This window comes from Procambarus clarkii, chromosome 28, assembly GCF_040958095.1.
Source record: "Procambarus clarkii isolate CNS0578487 chromosome 28, FALCON_Pclarkii_2.0, whole genome shotgun sequence".
NCBI classification, from domain to species: Eukaryota; Metazoa; Arthropoda; class Malacostraca; order Decapoda; family Cambaridae; genus Procambarus; species Procambarus clarkii.
Genome location: NC_091177.1, coordinates 18,559,681 through 18,576,128, shown reverse-complemented (window position 1 = coordinate 18,576,128; position 16,448 = coordinate 18,559,681).

The window sequence follows — 16,448 nt, the reverse complement described above, 5'->3', positions numbered from 1 at the left end:
TTTGAATTTTCAGTTTATGGGTATTAATTCATTATATATACGATAAAAATGATGCAAGCACATAATTGATTAGATAATAACCTTAAATACTTCATTTTTAATCAACTATTTGTTTCTCGTTAAAATACTGAGTAGGATATTGAAGAGGGGAGAAGTTCTGTTTTTATTGCATATATCGACGTTTCAGCCGGATTAGAGCGGTTTTACGTGTACATCTTCCATCTGTAATATAAACGGAAAATCAGGAACATTTTAGTTAATTATAATGAAAACACATTGTTTTTTATCATTTGTTTTGGAAACAACATTGTCATATGTCTTTTCTTGGATCTAAATAATACAAAACCTCGCTCTATGATTTGAAGTCAAAATCCTCAAATATGGTAAAATAGTGACTTTTTCACGTTAATCATGTAGTTTGATATTACGTAAATATATTCATTTTTACCAATATTTCGATACTATTTCATGTAGTATCACAATATGTGATTTGGCCATCATATCTCAGAATGTCGCATAATATTGCATTTTAAGCAAGTTTTCTTGCATTTTGTTTCGTACGAAAAATCACCGAATTTAGCAATATTTTGACGTTTAACATCTCTTTTTCCTCTATGTGATTTAAACAAAATATCATCGAATTAGGCAATATTTGGCCGTTTTTCCACGTTTTTTTTTAATTTTTAGTTTATGGGTAATAATTCATTATATATACGATAAAAATGATGCAAACACATAATTGATTAGATAATAACCTTAAATACTTCATTTTCAATCAACTATTTGTTTCTCGTTAAAATACTGAGTAAGATATTGAAAAGAGGAGAAGTTTCTCTTTTTATTGCATATATATTCCGGCACGTTTCTGCCGGAATAGAGCCGTTTTCGTGTTCATCTTCCATCGGTAATATAAACGGAAAACCAGGAACATTTTAGTTAATTCTAATGAAAACACATTGGTTTTTATCATTTGTATTGGAAACAACATTGTCATATGTCTTTTCTTGGATCTAAATAATACGAAACCTCGCTCCATGATTTGAAGTTAAAATCCTCATATATGGTAAAATAGTGACTTTTTTCATGTAGTGTTATTATACGTAAATATATTCGTTTTTACGAATATTTCGATACTATTTCATGTAGTATCACGATATGTGATTTGGCCTTCATATCTCAGAATTTCGCGTAATATTGCATTTAAAGCAAGTTTTCTTGCATTTCGTTTCGTACGAAAAATCACCGAATTTAGCAATATTTTGACGTTTATCATCTCCTTTTCCTTTATGTGATTTAAACAAAATATCATCGAATTAGGCAATATTTTGCCGTTTTTCCACGTTTTTGTGAATTTTCAGTCTATGGGTATTAATTCAATAAATATACGATAAAAATGATGCAAACACATAATTGATTAGAAATTAACCTTAAATACTTCATTTTCAATCAACCATTTGTTTCTTGTTAAAATACCGAGTAGGATATTGAAGAAGGGAGAAGTTCTGTTTTTATTGCATATATCGACGTTTCTGCCGGAATAGAGCCGTTTTCGTGTACATCTTCCATCGGTAATATAAACGGAAAATCTGGAACATTTTAGTTAATTCTAATGAAAACACATTGGTTTTTATCATTTGTATTGGAAACAACATTGTCATATGTCTTTTCTTGGATCTAAATAATACGAAACCTCGCTCCATGATTTGAAGTTAAAATCCTCATATATGGTAAAATAGTGACTTTTTTCATGTAGTGTTATTATACGTAAATATATTCGTTTTTACGAATATTTCGATACTATTTCATGTAGTATCACGATATGTGATTTGGCCTTCAAATCTCAGAATTTCGCGTAATATTGCATTTAAAGCAAGTTTTCTTGCATTTCGTTTCGTACGAAAAATCACCGAATTTAGCAATATTTTGACGTTTATCATCTCCTTTTCCTTTATGTGATTTAAACAAAATATCATCGAATTAGGCAATATTTTGCCGTTTTTCCACGTTTTTGTGAATTTTCAGTCTATGGGTATTAATTCAATAAATATACGATAAAAATGATGCAAACACATAATTGATTAGAAATTAACCTTAAATACTTCATTTTCAATCAACCATTTGTTTCTCGTTAAAATACCGAGTAGGATATTGAAGAAGGGAGAAGTTCGGTTTTTATTGCATATATCGACGTTTCAGCCGGAATAGAGCGGTTTTCGTGTACATCTTCCATCGGTAATATAAACGGAAAATCAGGAACATTTTAGTTAATTCTAATGAAAACACATTGGTTTTTATCATTTGTATTGGAAACAACATTGTCATATGTCTTTTCTTGGATCTAAATAATACGAAACCTCGCTCTATGAATTGAAGTTAAAATCCTCATATATGGTAAAATAGTGACTTTTTTCACGTTTTTCATGTAGTGTGATTTTACGTAAATATATTCATTTTTACCAATATTTCGATACTATTTCATGTAGTATCACGATATGTGATTTGGCCTTCAAATCTCAGAATGTCGCATAATATTGCATTTTAAGCAAGTTTTCTTGCATTTTGTTTCGTACGAAAAATCATCGAATTTAACAATATTTTGACGTTCATCATCCCCTTTTGCTCTATGTGATTTAAAAAAAATATCATCGAATTAGGCAATATTTTGCTGTTTTTCCACGTTTTTTTTTAATTTTCAGTTTATGGGTATTAATTCATTATATATAGGATAAAAATGATGTAAACACATAATTGATTAGATAATAACCTTAAATACTTCATTTTCAATCAACTATTTGTTTCTCGATAAAATACTGAGTAAGTTATTGAAAAGGGGGGAAGTTCTGTTTTTATTGCATATATCGACGTTTCAGCCGGAATAGAGCGGTTTTCGTGTACATTTTCCATCGGTAATATAAACGGAAAATCAGGAACATTTTAGTTAATTCTAATGAAAACACATTGGTTTTTATCATTTGTATTGGAAACACCATTGTCATATGTCTTTTCTTGGATTTAAATCTCCGAAACCTCGCTCTATGATTTGAAGTTAAAATCCTCATATATGGTAAAATAGTGACTTTTTTCACGTTTTTCATGTAGTGTGATTTTACGTAAATATATTCGTTTTACCAATATTTCGATACTATTTCATGTAGTATCACGATACGTGATTTGGCCTTCAAATCTCAGAATTTCGCGTAATATTGCATTTTAAGCAAGTTTTCTTGCATTTTGTTTCGTACGAAAAATCCTCGAATTTAGCAATATTTAGACGTTTATCATCTCCTTTTCCTTTATGGGAATAAACAAAATATCATCGAATTAGGCAACATTTTGCCGTTTTTCCAAGTTTTGTTAATTTTCAGTCTATGGGTATTAATTCAATAAAAATACGATACAAATGATGCAAACACATAATTGATTAGAAAATAACCTTAAATACTTCATTTTCAATCAACCATTTGTTTCTCGTTAAAATACTGAGTAGGATATTGAAGAGGGGAGAAATTCGGTTTTTATTGCATATATCGACGTTTCAGCCGGATTAAAGCGGTTTTACCTGTACATCTTCCATCTGTAATACAAACGGAAAATCAGGAACATTTTAGTTAATTCTAATGAAAACACATTGTTTGTTATCATTTGTATTGGAAACAACATTGTCATATGTCTTTTCTTGGATCTTAATTATACGAAACCTCGCTCTATGATTTGAAGTTAAAATCCTCAAATATGGTAAAATAGTGACTTTTTCACGTTAATCATGTAATTTGATATTACGCAAATATATTAATTTTTACCAATATTTCGATACTATTTCATGTAGTATCACGATATGTGATTTGGCCTTCAAATCTCAGAATGTCGCATAATATTGCATTTTAAGCAAGTTTTCTTGCATTTTGTTTCGTACAAAAAATCACCGAATTTAGCAATATTTCGACGTTTATCATCTCTTTTTCCTCTATGTGATTTAAACAAAATATCATCGAATTAGGCAATATTTTGCAGTTTTTCCACGTTTTTTTGAATTTCTAGTTTATGGGTATTAATTCTTTATATATACGATAAAAATGATGCAAACACATAATTGGTTAGATAATAACTTTAAATACTTCATTTTCAATCAACTATTTGTTTCTCGTTAAAATACTGAGTAAGATATTGAAAAGGGGAGAAGTTCTGTTTTTATTGCATATATCGACGTTTCAGCCGGAATAGAGCGGTTTTCGTGTACATCTTCCATCGGTAATTTAAACGGAAAATCAGGAACATTTTAGTTAATTCTAATGAAAACACATTGATTTTTATCATTTGTATATTTGAACAACATTGTCATATGTCTTTTCTTGGATCTAAATAATACGAAACCTCGCTCCATGATTTGAAGTTAAAATCCTCATATATGGTAAAATAGTGACTTTTTTCATGTAGTGTTATTTTACGTAAATATATTCGTTTTTACGAATATTTCGATACTATTTCATGTAGTATCACGATATGTGATTTGCCCTTCAAATCTCAGAATTTCGCGTAATATAGCATTTTAAGCAAGTTTTCTTGCATTTTGTTTCGTACGAAAAATCACCGAATTTAGCAATATTTTGACGTTTATCATCTCCTTTTCCTCTATGTGATTTAAACAAAATATCATCGAATTAGGCAATATTTTGCCGTTTTTCCACGTTTTTGTGAATTTTCAGTCTATGGGTATTAATTCAATAAATATACGATAAAAATGATGCAAACACATAATTGATTAGAAATTAACCTTAAATACTTCATTTTCAATCAATCATTTGTTTCTCGTTGAAATACCGAGTAGGATATTGAAGAGGGGAGAAGTTCGGTTTTTATTGCATATATCGACGTTTCAGCCGGAATAGAGCGGTTTTCGTGTACATCTTCCATCGGTAATATAAACGGAAAATCAGGAACATTTTAGTTAATTCTAATGAAAACACATTGGTTTTTATCATTTGTATTGGAAACAACATTGTCATATGTCTTTTTTTGGATCTAAATAATACGAAACCTCGCTCTATGATTTGAAGTTAAAATCCTCATATATGGTAAAATAGTGACTTTTTCACGTTAATCATGTAGTTTGATATTACGTAAATATATTCATTTTTACCAATATTTCGATACTATTTCATGTAGTATCACGATACGTGATTTGGCCTTCAAATCTCAGAATGTCGCAAAATATTGCATTTTAAGCAAGTTTTCTTGCATTTTATTTCGTACGAAAAATCACCGAATTTAGCAATATTTTGACGTTTAACATCTCTTTTTCCTCTATGTGATTTAAACAAAATATCATCGAATTAGGCAATATTTTGCCGTTTTTCTCCGTTTTTTTTTATTTTTTAGTTTATGGGTATTAATTCATTATATATACGATAAAAATGATGCAAACACATAATTGATTAGATAATATCCTTAAATACTTCATTTTCAATCAACCAGTTTTCAGTTTCTCGTTAAAATACTGAGTAGGATATTGAAGAGGGGAGAAATTCGGTTTTTATTGCATATATCGACGTTTCAGCCGGATTAGAGCGGTTTTACCAGTGCATCTTCCATCTGTAATATAAACGGAAAATCAGGAACATTTTAGTTAATTCTAATGAAAACACATTGTTTTTTATCATTTGTATTGGAAACAACATTGTCATATGTCTTTTCTTGGATCTAAATAATACGAAACCTCGCTCTATGATTTGAAGTTAAAATCCTCAAATATGGTAAAATAGTGACTTTTTCACGTTAATCATGTAGTTTGATATTACGCAAATATATTAATTTTTACCAATATTTCGATACTATTTCATGTAGTATCACGATATGTGATTTGGCCTTCAAATCTCAGAATGTCGCATAATATTGCATTTTAAGCAAGTTTTCTTGCATTTTGTTTCGTACGAAAAATCACCGAATTTAGCAATATTTCGACGTTTATCATCTCTTTTTTCTCTATGTGATTTAAACAAAATATCATCGAATTAGGCAATATTTTGCCGTTTTTCCACGTTTTTTTGAATTTCTAGTTTATGGGTATTAATTCTTTATATATACTATAAAATTGATGCAAACACATAATTGGTTAGATTATAACTTTAAATACTTCATTTTCAATCAACCATTTGTTTCTCGTTAAAATACTGAGTAAGATATTGAAAAGGGGAGAAGTTCTGTTTTTATTGCATATATCGACGTTTCAGCCGGAATAGAGCGGTTTTCGTGTACATCTTCCATCGGTAATTTAAACGGAAAATCAGGAACATTTTAGTTAATTCTAATGAAAACACATTGGTTTTTATCATTTGTATTGGAAACAACATTGTCATATGTCTATTCTTGGATCTAAATAATGCGAAACCTCGCTCTATGATTTGAAGTTAAAATCCTCATATATGGTAAAATAGTGACTTTTTCACGTTAATCATGTAGTTTGATATTACGTAAATATATTCATTTTTACCAATATTTCGATACTATTTCATGTAGTATCACGATATGTGATTTGGCCTTTAAATCTCAGCATGTCGCATAATATTGCATTTTAAGCAAGTTTTCTTGCATTTTGTTTCGTACAAAAAATCACCGAATTTAGCAATATTTCGACGTTTATCATCTCTTTTTCCTCTATGTGATTTAAACAAAATATCATCGAATTAGGCAATATTTTGCAGTTTTTCCACGTTTTTTTGAATTTCTAGTTTATGGGTATTAATTCTTTATATATACGATAAAAATGATGCAAACACATAATTGGTTAGATAATAACTTTAAATACTTCATTTTCAATCAACTATTTGTTTCTCGTTAAAATACTGAGTAAGATATTGAAAAGGGGAGAAGTTCTGTTTTTATTGCATATATCGACGTTTCAGCCGGAATAGAGCGGTTTTCGTGTACATCTTCCATCGGTAATTTAAACGGAAAATCAGGAACATTTTAGTTAATTCTAATGAAAACACATTGATTTTTATCATTTGTATATTTGAACAACATTGTCATATGTCTTTTCTTGGATTTAAATAATACGAAACCTCGCTCCATGATTTGAAGTTAAAATCCTCATATATGGTAAAATAGTGACTTTTTTCATGTAGTGTTATTTTACGTAAATATATTCGTTTTTACGAATATTTCGATACTATTTCATGTAGTATCACGATATGTGATTTGCCCTTCAAATCTCAGAATTTCGCGTAATATAGCATTTTAAGCAAGTTTTCTTGCATTTTGTTTCGTACGAAAAATCACCGAATTTAGCAATATTTTGACGTTTATCATCTCCTTTTCCTCTATGTGATTTAAACAAAATATCATCGAATTAGGCAATATTTTGCCGTTTTTCCACGTTTTTGTGAATTTTCAGTCTATGGGTATTAATTCATTATATATACGATAAAAATGATGCAAACACATAATTGATTAGAAATTAACCTAAAATACTTCATTTTCAATCAACCATTTGTTTCTCGTTGAAATACCGAGTAGGATATTGAAGAGGGGAGAAGTTCGGTTTTTATTGCATATATCGACGTTTCAGCCGGAATAGAGCGGTTTTCGTGTACATCTTCCATCGGTAATATAAACGGAAAATCAGGAACATTTTAGTTAATTCTAATGAAAACACATTGGTTTTTATCATTTGTATTGGAAACAACATTGTCATATGTCTATTCTTGGATCTAAATAATACGAAACCTCGCTCTATGATTTGAAGTTAAAATCCTCATATATGGTAAAATAGTGACTTTTTCACGTTAATCATGTAGTTTGATATTACGTAAATATATTCATTTTTACCAATATTTCGATACTATTTCATGTAGTATCACGATATGTGATTTGGCCTTTAAATCTCAGCATGTCGCATAATATTGCATTTTAAGCAAGTTTTCTTGCATTTTGTTTCGTACGAAAAATCATCGAATTTAGCAATATTTTGACGTTTATCATCCCCTTTTCCTCTATGTGATTTAAACAAAATATCATCGAATTAGGCAATATTTTGCCGTTTTTCCACGTTTTTTTGAATTTTCAGTTTATGGGTATTAATTCATTATATATACGATAAAAATGATGCAAGCACATAATTGATTAGATAATAACTTTAAATACTTCATTTTCAATCAACTATTTGTTTCTCGTTAAAATACTGAGTAGGATATTGAAGAGGGGAGAAGTTCTATTTTTATTGCATATATCGACGTTTCAGCCGGATTAGAGCGGTTTTACGTGTACATCTTCCATCTGTAATATAAACGGAAAATCAGGAACATTTTAGTTAATTATAATGAAAACACATTGTTTTTTATCATTTGTTTTGGAAACAACATTGTCATATGTCTTTTTTTGGATCTAAATAATACGAAACCTCGCTCTATGATTTGAAGTTAAAATCCTCATATATGGTAAAATAGTGACTTTTTCACGTTAATCATGTAGTTTGATATTACGTAAATATATTCATTTTTACCAATATTTCGATACTATTTCATGTAGTATCACGATATGTGATTTGGCCTTCAAATCTCAGAATGTCGCAAAATATTGCATTTTAAGCAAGTTTTCTTGCATTTTATTTCGTACGAAAAATCACCGAATTTAGCAATATTTTGACGTTTAACATCTCTTTTTCCTCTATGTGATTTAAACAAAATATCATCGAATTAGGCAATATTTTGCCGTTTTTCTCCGTTTTTTTTATTTTTTAGTTTATGGGTATTAATTCATTATATATACGATAAAAATGATGCAAACACATAATTGATTAGATAATATCCTTAAATACTTCATTTTCAATCAACCAGTTTTCAGTTTCTCGTTAAAATACTGAGTAGGATATTGAAGAGGGGAGAAATTCGGTTTTTATTGCATATATCGACGTTTCAGCCGGATTAGAGCGGTTTTACCAGTGCATCTTCCATCTGTAATATAAACGGAAAATCAGGAACATTTTAGTTAATTCTAATGAAAACACATTGTTTTTTATCATTTGTATTGGAAACAACATTGTCATATGTCTTTTCTTGGATCTAAATAATACGAAACCTCGCTCTATGATTTGAAGTTAAAATCCTCAAATATGGTAAAATAGTGACTTTTTCACGTTAATCATGTAGTTTGATATTACGCAAATATATTAATTTTTACCAATATTTCGATACTATTTCATGTAGTATCACGATATGTGATTTGGCCTTCAAATCTCAGAATGTCGCGTAATATTGCATTTTAAGCAAGTTTTCTTGCATTTTGTTTCGTACGAAAAATCACCGAATTTAGCAATATTTCGACGTTTATCATCTCTTTTTCCTCTATGTGATTTAAACAAAATATCATCGAATTAGGCAATATTTTGCCGTTTTTCCACGTTTTTTTGAATTTCTAGTTTATGGGTATTAATTCTTTATATATACTATAAAATTGATGCAAACACATAATTGGTTAGATTATAACTTTAAATACTTCATTTTCAATCAACCATTTGTTTCTCGTTAAAATACTGAGTAAGATATTGAAAAGTGGAGAAGTTCTGTTTTTATTGCATATATCGACGTTTCAGCCGGAATAGAGCGGTTTTCGTGTACATCTTCCATCGGTAATTTAAACGGAAAATCAGGAACATTTTAGTTAATTCTAATGAAAACACATTGGTTTTTATCATTTGTATATTTGAACAACATTGTCATATGTCTTTTCTTGGATCTAAATAATACGAAACCTCGCTCCATGATTTGAAGTTAAAATCCTCATATATGGTAAAATAGTGACTTTTTTCATGTAGTGTTATTTTACGTAAATATATTCGTTTTTACGAATATTTCGATACTATTTCATGTAGTATCGCGATATGTGATTTGCCCTTCAAATCTCAGAATTTCGTGTAATATAGCATTTTAAGCAAGTTTTCTTGCATTTTGTTTCGTACGAAAAATCACCGAATTTAGCAATATTTTGACGTTTATCATCTCCTTTTCCTCTATGTGATTTAAACAAAATATCATCGAATTAGGCAATATTTTGCCGTTTTTCCACGTTTTTGTGAATTTTCAGTCTATGGGTATTAATTCATTATATATACGATAAAAATGATGCAAACACATAATTGATTAGAAATTAACCTAAAATACTTCATTTTCAATCAACCATTTGTTTCTCGTTGAAATACCGAGTAGGATATTGAAGAGGGGAGAAGTTCGGTTTTTATTGCATATATCGACGTTTCAGCCGGAATAAAGCGGTTTTCGTGTACATCTTCCATCGGTAATATAAACGGAAAATCAGGAACATTTTAGTTAATTCTAATGAAAACACATTGGTTTTTATCATTTGTATTGGAAACAACATTGTCATATGTCTATTCTTGGATCTAAATAATACGAAACCTCGCTCTATGATTTGAAGTTAAAATCCTCATATATGGTAAAATAGTGACTTTTTCACGTTAATCATGTAGTTTGATATTACGTAAATATATTCATTTTTACCAATATTTCGATACTATTTCATGTAGTATCACGATATGTGATTTGGCCTTTAAATCTCAGCATGTCGCATAATATTGCATTTTAAGCAAGTTTTCTTGCATTTTGTTTCGTACGAAAAATCATCGAATTTAGCAATATTTTGACGTTTATCATCCCCTTTTCCTCTATGTGATTTAAACAAAATATCATCGAATTAGGCAATATTTTGCCGTTTTTCCACGTTTTTTTGAATTTTCAGTTTATGGGTATTAATTCATTATATATACGATAAAAATGATGCAAGCACATAATTGATTAGATAATAACTTTAAATACTTCATTTTCAATCAACTATTTGTTTCTCGTTAAAATACTGAGTAGGATATTGAAGAGGGGAGAAATTCGGTTTTTATTGCATATATCGACGTTTCAGCCGGATTAGAGCGGTTTTACCAGTGCATCTTCCATCTGTAATATAAACGGAAAATCAGGAACATTTTAGTTAATTCTAATGAAAACACATTGTTTTTTATCATTTGTATTGGAAACAACATTGTCATATGTCTTTTCTTGGATCTAAATAATACGAAACCTCGCTCTATGATTTGAAGTTAAAATCCTCAAATATGGTAAAATAGTGACTTTTTCACGTTAATCATGTAGTTTGATATTACGCAAATATATTAATTTTTACCAATATTTCGATACTATTTCATGTAGTATCACGATATGTGATTTGGCCTTCAAATTTCAGAATGTCGCATAATATTGCATTTTAAGCAAGTTTTCTTGCTTTTTGTTTCGTACGAAAAATCACCGAATTTAGCAATATTTCGACGTTTATCATCTCTTTTTTCTCTATGTGATTTAAACAAAATATCATCGAATTAGGCAATATTTTGCCGTTTTTCCACGTTTTTTTGAATTTCTAGTTTATGGGTATTAATTCTTTATATATACTATAAAATTGATGCAAACACATAATTGGTTAGATTATAACTTTAAATACTTCATTTTCAATCAACCATTTGTTTCTCGTTAAAATACTGAGTAAGATATTGAAAAGGGGAGAAGTTCTGTTTTTATTGCATATATCGACGTTTCAGCCGGAATAGAGCGGTTTTCGTGTACATCTTCCATCGGTAATTTAAACGGAAAATCAGGAACATTTTAGTTAATTCTAATGAAAACACATTGGTTTTTATCATTTGTATTGGAAACAACATTGTCATATGTCTATTCATGGATCTAAATAATACGAAACCTCGCTCTATGATTTGAAGTTAAAATCCTCATATATGGTAAAATAGTGACTTTTTCACGTTAATCATGTAGTTTGATATTACGTAAATATATTCATTTTTACCAATATTTCGATACTATTTCATGTAGTATCACGATATGTGATTTGGCCTTTAAATCTCAGCATGTCGCATAATATTGCATTTTAAGCAAGTTTTCTTGCATTTTGTTTCGTACAAAAAATCACCGAATTTAGCAATATTTCGACGTTTATCATCTCTTTTTCCTCTATGTGATTTAAACAAAATATCATCGAATTAGGCAATATTTTGCAGTTTTTCCACGTTTTTTTGAATTTCTAGTTTATGGGAATTAATTCTTTATATATACGATAAAAATGATGCAAACACATAATTGGTTAGATAATAACTTTAAATACTTCATTTTCAATCAACTATTTGTTTCTCGTTAATATACTGAGTAAGATATTGAAAAGGGGAGAAGTTCTGTTTTTATTGCATATATCGACGTTTCAGCCGGAATAGAGCGGTTTTCGTGTACATCTTCCATCGGTAATTTAAACGGAAAATCAGGAACATTTTAGTTAATTCTAATGAAAACACATTGATTTTTATCATTTGTATATATGAACAACATTGTCATATGTCTTTTCTTGGATCTAAATAATACGAAACCTCGCTCCATGATTTGAAGTTAAAATCCTCATATATGGTAAAATAGTGACTTTTTTCATGTAGTGTTATTTTACGTAAATATATTCGTTTTTACGAATATTTCGATACTATTTCATGTAGTATCACGATATGTGATTTGCCCTTCAAATCTCAGAATTTCGCGTAATATAGCATTTTAAGCAAGTTTTCTTGCATTTTGTTTCGTACGAAAAATCACCGAATTTAGCAATATTTTGACGTTTATCATCTCCTTTTCCTCTATGTGATTTAAACAAAATATCATCGAATTAGGCAATATTTTGCCGTTTTTCCACGTTTTTGTGAATTTTCAGTCTATGGGTATTAATTCATTATATATACGATAAAAATGATGCAAACACATAATTGATTAGAAATTAACCTAAAATACTTCATTTTCAATCAACCATTTGTTTCTCGTTGAAATACCGAGTAGGATATTGAAGAGGGGAGAAGTTCGGTTTTTATTGCATATATCGACGTTTCAGCCGGAATAGAGCGGTTTTCGTGTACATCTTCCATCGGTAATATAAACGGAAAATCAGGAACATTTTAGTTAATTCTAATGAAAACACATTGGTTTTTATCATTTGTATCGGAAACAACATTGTCATATGTCTATTCTTGGATCTAAATAATACGAAACCTCGCTCTATGATTTGAAGTTAAAATCCTCATATATGGTAAAATAGTGACTTTTTCACGTTAATCATGTAGTTTGATATTACGTAAATATATTCATTTTTACCAATATTTCGATACTATTTCATGTAGTATCACGATATGTGATTTGGCCTTTAAATCTCAGCATGTCGCATAATATTGCATTTTAAGCAAGTTTTCTTGCATTTTGTTTCGTACGAAAAATCATCGAATTTAGCAATATTTTGACGTTTATCATCCCCTTTTCCTCTATGTGATTTAAACAAAATATCATCGAATTAGGCAATATTTTGCCGTTTTTCCACGTTTTTTTGAATTTCCAGTTTATGGGTATTAATTCATTATATATACGATAAAAATGATGCAAGCACATAATTGATTAGATAATAACTTTAAATACTTCATTTTCAATCAACTATTTGTTTCTCGTTAAAATACTGAGTAGGATATTGAAGAGGGGAGAAGTTCTATTTTTATTGCATATATCGACGTTTCAGCCGGATTAGAGCGGTTTTACGTGTACATCTTCCATCTGTAATATAAACGGAAAATCAGGAACATTTTAGTTAATTATAATGAAAACACATTGTTTTTTATCATTTGTTTTGGAAACAACATTGTCATATGTCTTTTCTTGGATCTAAATAATACAAAACCTCGCTCTATGATTTGAAGTCAAAATCCTCAAATATGGTAAAATAGTGACTTTTTCACGTTAATCATGTAGTTTGATATTACGCAAATATATTTATTTTACCAATATTTCGATACTATTTCATGTAGTATCACGATATGTGATTTGGCCTTCAAATCTCAGAATGTCGCATATTATTGCATTTTAAGCAAGTTTTCTTGCATTTTGTTTCGTACGAAAAATCTCTGAATTTAGCAATATTTTGACTTTTATCATCTCATTTTCCTCTATGTGATTTAAACAAAATATCATCGAATTATGCAATATTTTGCCGTTTTTCCACATTTTTTTGAACTTTCAATTTATGGGTATTAATTCATTATATATACGATAAAAATGATGCGAACACATAATTGATTAGATAATAACCTTAAATACTTCATTTTCAATCAACTATTTGTTTCCCGTTAAAATACTGAGTAAGATATTGAAAAGGGGAGAAGTTCTGTTTTTATTGCATATATCGACGTTTCAGCCGGAATAGAGCGGTTTTCGTGTACATCTTCCATCGGTAATATAAACGGAAAATCAGGAACATTTTAGTTAATTCAATTGAAAACACATTGGTTTTTATAATTTGTATTGGAAACATTATTGTCATATGTCTTTTCTTGGATCTAAATAATACGAAACCACGCTCTATGATTTGAAGTTAAAATCCTCAAATATGGTATAATAGTGACTTTTTCACGTTAATCATGTAGTTTGATATTACGCAAATATATTAATTTTTACCAATATTTCGATACTATTTCATGTAGTATCACGATATGTGATTTGGCCTTCAAATCTCAGAATGTCGCATAATATTGCATTTTAAGCAAGTTTTCTTGCATTTTGTTTCGTACGAAAAATCACCGAATTTAGCAATATTTCGACGTTTATCATCTCTTTTTTCTCTATGTGATTTAAACAAAATATCATCGAATTAGGCAATATTTTGCCGTTTTTCCACGTTTTTTTGAATTTCTAGTTTATGGGTATTAATTCTTTATATATACTATAAAATTGATGCAAACACATAATTGGTTAGATTATAACTTTAAATACTTCATTTTCAATCAACCATTTGTTTCTCGTTAAAATACTGAGTAAGATATTGAAAAGGGGAGAAGTTCTGTTTTTATTGCATATATCGACGTTTCAGCCGGAATAGAGCGGTTTTCGTGTACATCTTCCATCGGTAATTTAAACGGAAAATCAGGAACATTTTAGTTAATTCTAATGAAAACACATTGGTTTTTATCATTTGTATTGGAAACAACATTGTCATATGTCTATTCTTGGATCTAAATAATGCGAAACCTCGCTCTATGATTTGAAGTTAAAATCCTCATATATGGTAAAATAGTGACTTTTTCACGTTAATCATGTAGTTTGATATTACGTAAATATATTCATTTTTACCAATATTTCGATACTATTTCATGTAGTATCACGATATGTGATTTGGCCTTTAAATCTCAGCATGTCGCATAATATTGCATTTTAAGCAAGTTTTCTTGCATTTTGTTTCGTACAAAAAATCACCGAATTTAGCAATATTTCGACGTTTATCATCTCTTTTTCCTCTATGTGATTTAAACAAAATATCATCGAATTAGGCAATATTTTGCAGTTTTTCCACGTTTTTTTGAATTTCTAGTTTATGGGTATTAATTCTTTATATATACGATAAAAATGATGCAAACACATAATTGGTTAGATAATAACTTTAAATACTTCATTTTCAATCAACTATTTGTTTCTCGTTAAAATACTGAGTAAGATATTGAAAAGGGGAGAAGTTCTGTTTTTATTGCATATATCGACGTTTCAGCCGGAATAGAGCGGTTTTCGTGTACATCTTCCATCGGTAATTTAAACGGAAAATCAGGAACATTTTAGTTAATTCTAATGAAAACACATTGATTTTTATCATTTGTATATTTGAACAACATTGTCATATGTCTTTTCTTGGATTTAAATAATACGAAACCTCGCTCCATGATTTGAAGTTAAAATCCTCATATATGGTAAAATAGTGACTTTTTTCATGTAGTGTTATTTTACGTAAATATATTCGTTTTTACGAATATTTCGATACTATTTCATGTAGTATCACGATATGTGATTTGCCCTTCAAATCTCAGAATTTCGCGTAATATAGCATTTTAAGCAAGTTTTCTTGCATTTTGTTTCGTACGAAAAATCACCGAATTTAGCAATATTTTGACGTTTATCATCTCCTTTTCCTCTATGTGATTTAAACAAAATATCATCGAATTAGGCAATATTTTGCCGTTTTTCCACGTTTTTGTGAATTTTCAGTCTATGGGTATTAATTCATTATATATACGATAAAAATGATGCAAACACATAATTGATTAGAAATTAACCTAAAATACTTCATTTTCAATCAACCATTTGTTTCTCGTTGAAATACCGAGTAGGATATTGAAGAGGGGAGAAGTTCGGTTTTTATTGCATATATCGACGTTTCAGCCGGAATAGAGCGGTTTTCGTGTACATCTTCCATCGGTAATATAAACGGAAAATCAGGAACATTTTAGTTAATTCTAATGAAAACACATTGGTTTTTATCATTTGTATTGGAAACAACATTGTCATATGTCTATTCTTGGATCTAAATAATACGAAACCTCG